General features: G+C 32.6%; 1 long non-coding RNA gene across 1 annotated transcript; it reads left to right on the forward strand.

Annotated features, from left to right (window-relative positions):
• Positions 1–1686: 1686 nt before the first annotated feature.
• On the forward strand, positions 1687–5616 carry LOC128171202 (uncharacterized). Its single transcript, XR_008242038.1, has 3 exons — positions 1687–1870; positions 2015–2080; positions 5568–5616. It is a non-coding gene; the product is annotated as an uncharacterized LOC128171202 (long non-coding RNA).
• The last annotated feature ends 384 nt before the right edge of the window (positions 5617–6000 follow it).

The following is a 6000-nucleotide window of genomic DNA, read 5'->3' on the forward strand; positions in this document are numbered from 1 at the left end:
TTACACTGCTTGAGTCTATGTTTGGAAATTACACTTTTGAACCAAGAATCATAAACATAATTGAAAGATGTCAGGTGACAGTAAGATAAAATTTGTGCGACTCGTTTTAAACAATAATTCAGACCATTTTGTAAAGTGTGATTTTTCACAGTCTTGCAGGCGTCTGAAGTAGGTAATTTCCCGGACTTGCAGGCTGTTTTACTTGTTCAGACCAGATCGCTACAAATTGCCACAATCAAACAGATTTCCACCACAGTGGCGCCTAAATGATAGATCTGCTGGTAGCTTCTCTGAACAACAACCAAGCATGAATGCTACACCTGAAAATTTATCGTTTAAGTTTACTCTAGTATGAATTTAATTTAAAATAAGAATGTACACTCAAACGTGAGCGCTTTTGTAAGAATTATCTTAATCAAGCTGGATCCAGATACAAATATTTTAATGTGTTCCCATTACAGACGATATGGCAGACGAGTCATCATAACTCAAACTGTTATTACTTCCGAGTCTCTAACATTTTGTTAATATAACTTTAGTCTATATCTGCAAATTACACTTGAAAGATGTCAGCTGACAGTAAGATAAAATTAATGGAACAGGTTTTAAACAATAATTCATACCAAGTTGTAAAGTGTGATTTTTCACAGTCTTGCAGGCGTCTGAAGTATGTAAATTCCCGGACTCGCAGGCTGTTTTAATTGTTCAGACCAGATCGATACAAATTGCCACAGGCAAACAGATTTCCCACACAGTGGCGCCTAAATGATAGATCTGCTGGTAGCTTCTCTGAACAACAACTAAGCATGAATGCAACACCTGAAATTTTTAGTTTAAATTGACTCTAGTATGAACTTGATTTGAAATAGGAATGTACACTCAAACTAGAGCGCTTTTGTAACAATCGTCTTTATCAAGCTGGAACTAGATACAAATATTTTAATGTGTTCCCATTTCAGACGATATGGCAGACGAGTCATCATAACTCAAACTGTTACTACTTCTGAGTCTCTAACATTTTTCTAATATAACTTGAGTCTATATCAATTAGGAGCCCCTTTTTTATTTGTCAAAAAACTTACAAATCAGTTCATCATAAGGAAAGATGTAACATTCAAACAAAGTATACTGTATATTGAAAAAAACCCCTCAAATTTGTAATATTCAAAGATGCGATTGATGCCTTGTTTTTTTTTTCACTCAATTTTTTAAAAATACATCAGGGCAGGCCATTTACAGAGAGGCAAATTTTGCTGATCATTGTGTATCATTACTGGTTTAATAACATATATTGAATGTATCATCCAAGAGACGTTACAAGTATCATTTTTCTTCTAGGGTGTGTTGCTAAAATTAAAATAGCAGCAACAAGATGGATTATAGAAACTAATTGAAGCTTATATAATAGATTATTTTTTCTGATATTGTATTATGTAGCTAGCACAACCCGTTTTTGTTTGTTAGGCGTCAAAACCTCTCAGTTTGCGTCCCCCCCCAAAAAAAAAAACAAAAAACAAAATTGCATCAGAAAATGGCTCAAAATTCTTTATATAACAATGTTTTTTAAAAATATAAGAATTAAAAAAGAGCAACTATATAACTTATTTTTTTACCAAAACTTATGACTTTTATATTATTTTAAGATTGATTATAAAGAAGATTTCTTTCCTCAGTGAACATCTGCTGTCCAGGTAAATAAACAATTTCGAATGTATCATACGGTACTTAAATGAAGTGATTCAAACTTCAAAGCGGTTGTACGGTAGGAATATTCAACCACAAAATATGTTTTAGAAAATGTTGAAAATGACTTCCGGGTCTGTAGTGAATCCTCTTACTCACTCCGCTACGCTGTGAGATAACAATGAAGGTACGGACTATTTATAAAATTATACTTTTTTTTTATTTTTTTATTTTTTTGATAAATAATACAACACAACATGAAGGTGTCCCACACCACCTTACATGTAAATAATGAAATTTCCAATTATCTAATTAAATCTTTTTATTTCAGGTGACTCTATACACCCACAGTTTATTCAGATTTTCAATAGAAGACTACAAAACATATACTTATCAGGTATTAATATGATGATAGGGATACTATAGGCATTTAGAAAAAAAATTTAATGTTTATTTCGTGTTTTTGTAAAATAATTTTTAAAAAGTTAACTATTAACAAATTAAGAGAATTGTTTTGTCATTTGATGGATATTTCCTTTGGACATCTAAAAAAAAATATAACACTTCTTAACATTCAAAAATGTTATTATTGCAATTTTTTTAGTATTTCCCCCACAAATAATGTTTTCATTTTTTAAAGAGGAAATTTAACTAATAGGGTTTATGTATCACAACCTGAGGGAAATTCAAAGCCACCCTCTCATCCCCATCAGGTGGTAAGGAACATCCGTCGATATTAATGTGGATTAATGTATTTTACAATTAAAATAATTTTACCAGTTTAGAATTTTCTTTCACAGTATTCAACCAAAAAATACGTTGTAGAAAATTATGGAAAATTTTACCGTCCTCAAAGAGATTCGAACTCATGACCTACAGATTTGTAGTGAACTAACTAACCCACTGTGCTTATATGAAATACGTCGATGATTGGACTGAAACTATTTAAAAAAAATTATACTTAATTTTATTGTTTATTTAGATAATGATACGAGACAACGTGAAGGTGTAACATACCACGTTACTTGTATGTAATGAATTTTCCAATTATGAAATTCAATCCATTCATTTAACAATTTTTTCAAAAGAGCGGTCCCCACACAATTTGCCTTAGTTTAAATCAGCCAGTACCGGAATCGCATCCTTCCAGGTTTACTTTTTTGCGTACTGCGTCATCAAAAATTGGTGTATAGAGCCAACTAAAGGGGGCCACCAACAGAATGTAATTAGGTAGCATTTTGTTATTCTAAGCACTTTTGTTCTACAATAATTTTAAAAACATTTCTCCTTTTTCTAGATATTAATGATCCAAGTTTTTGACTTCTGGCCCCTTGAAACCTCTAATTTCGTAACACATGATTTAGGTATGGAACTGTATAGATGAGCAACTGTACAATGAAAAAAAAATGACTTTTTAGGTTAGCATTAAGATTGCTAGCATTATTTCTAAGTTGACAATGCAAAATATTTTCTTTACTATTTCCAACATTGATATGTTTACACGCTTTGTTTTAAAGGTTGGAAATGAATGAGAGTTTTTAACATTTTCACTAAGAGTATCTTAATGCTTACGAGTTGAAGAGAAAACTGTTGCTGTATGCAAGGAAATCTTCGCCCCTGTTTTATTTTTGCCCCTTTCGCCCTTGTTCTCAGTGGATGAATTTAAAACTGGACGAATAACAATGTCTTAATTTTTTTAAGACAACTTTATCTTGGCGAAATCAAGACTGGACAAAACCATTTGCAAGTGTAGAAGAGCGAAAAAATAACACGGGGCAAAAATAACCCTGTATACAGTATATTATTGCAAAGTTTCCTTATTGGTAAACAAAAGTTTATAAATTCTGATCGTACATTGTGTGTATGATGAATTTGGAAAAAAATGATAAATTACTTCATACACATTATCTAATGCTATTTAACTATTTTATAAATAAGATGTGTCTTATGGTTTTTTTTTTCTAATATCTAGGGTTTCCAGCCATGTTAACCATACAAACATGATCTAGATGAATTAGCTATGAGCCAAGTAATGATTCTTGCATGTTCTACCTGTACCTTTTCAAGCAATTCTGCATTTGCTTGTGTACAATTGTCCCAAACTATATATGTCAGCAAACTCTAAAATATGTCGAATAAAAGCAAAATAGATTTTAAGAAGGAATTCATTCCTATGACACGTTTCATTTAACCTCTCGCAGGCCTGATCATGTGTATGTGCACTGTATACAGGGAAATATTCATCCCCGTTTTATTTTCGCCCAATTCGACCTCGTTGTCAACAGGCGAATTTAAGACTGTGTAAATACCAATGTCCAAAGGTATCTTTAAGTACACAGTCGTGTCTGGGCGAATTTGAGATGGGGCGAAATCATTTGCAAGTGTAGAAGGCGAAAATAACACGGGCGAAAGTAATCCTATACAAGGTATGTGTGTTATACGGTTATCCAAAGTTCCATCCGCCTCAAAATGTACATGACTATTTGATTGTTTTTTATATTCACCATCACACCCAAATTGTATGCAGCAATACTTCTTCTGTTTTCTTGTAAAATTAACCGTCATTGTTTGGGTTTTTTTTTCTTTATTAAAATCAACAGCCCAATTATCTTTAAAAAGGGGTTAACTACTTCTTATTTTAATCTTTTTTGTATGTCAAATTTAGGGAAAAAATTTGCTACGAGAAAGAGTTGGGGGTTAGGGGTGGCAGCCAGCAAAAATATTTGAACGAATTTGTTCAATTCTATATTGGATCTCTCTCTCTCTCTCTCTCTCTCTCTCTCTCTCTCTCTCTCTCTCTCTCTCTCTCTCTCTCTCTCTCTCTCTCTCTCTCTCTCTCTCTCTCTCTCTCTCTCTAACACATGAAAAAAAAAATATGTACAAAATGTGTTAAGGTCAATATCTAGTAAATGAAAGGTGCCTACAGGTGTATGAAATTCGAGAAATAAATTCTTTTAATGATGCTTTTAAACAATAGCTTTGTTTCATAGGGTGTACCGGAGCTTAAATTTTTGGTAAACACAATGAAAAATCATGTTTTAAACAACCATTTTCAATGAAGTATGATCGAAGGATAAAAGTAACAAATCTCGGAGTTTTGTGCATTTTTAACTAATGAAAGAATGCCTACAGTCTCTCCAAAAACGAAAATAAACAAGCTCTTGACCTCCTCTTTAAAATGAGGTCAAACTGAATATAGGTACCGGGATTACTTTTCCCGTGATAAAATATAGAACCGAAGCGGTTTATAAAAAAGCGTAAACTGTTTCAAACCATTTTATATCGTATAAAACTAATAAATATTTAATTCATTGCTTATAATTTAATTTTTTTACTTTCCTTTGTAGATAAAAACGGTCATTTGACCTTTAAAATGACGTAAAATTGTACAAAATTCAAACGTATCGTCAGGCGTATTGATACTATGTCTTACTATGACGTAGGCAACATTCTTTATACGATATAAAATATTTGTTTAGCCAATCAGAAAGCGCGTTACAACCAGAATTAAATTATTTTTATTTACGTTGAATATTTCTAACTTTGAAAGGAGACCGATTCTGCAGGTCTAAACGGGAAAAAGTCTATAACTTTTTAAGATAAATGGTTTGTATAGAAAATTATTTGATACTGTAATTACAAAAAAATCGGACCAAACACCCCTTAATTTGGATTGAAAGACTATATATAGCTATAGTACATATAGCTATAGTACATACCATACTGACGAAAAACTTCAGTACGGTTTACAGTGCACGAAAAATACGCTAGTTTTTGACAGACTAGCATTAAATTATACACCATGCATTATGTGCAAATTGTATATTAAAAAAATTCTTCATTCAGTTTATTACTGTTAATAGTTGTCATTTTACTTTCCCAAGGGTTTCTTCTAATAAACCACTGCTAACCGACCTAGGAAAGTGGATCAAGAGCCATCATTCTTATACTAAGTACGTAAATTAACAACCCCATTATATGGAACTGCTGATCAGCGGTTCATGGACAAGCGGTAAAATGTATGAGGATGTGGTGGAATAACAAGAGAAGAAACGAATCGGACTCTTGTCCATCGAAGATGCCTCAGTTCATAATTACATGTACACACCCCTTGCACCTCCTACTTCCGGTTCTGGCTGTTTCACTACATCGTCCAGTTCGTTTATTGACGGTCTTTTGTCAATTAAAAGGTTTCGAAAACGAGAAATTCATTGCTATCACTTCGACTGTAAAGCAAGTAAGTAATAAATGTACAGTATACATTTATAAATACATGAAATGAACGCGGAGCACATGCAGCCTTTGAGAGAGTGTGTG

Source organism: Crassostrea angulata, chromosome 2 (assembly GCF_025612915.1).
Source record: "Crassostrea angulata isolate pt1a10 chromosome 2, ASM2561291v2, whole genome shotgun sequence".
Lineage (NCBI taxonomy): Eukaryota > Metazoa > Mollusca > Bivalvia > Ostreida > Ostreidae > Magallana > Magallana angulata.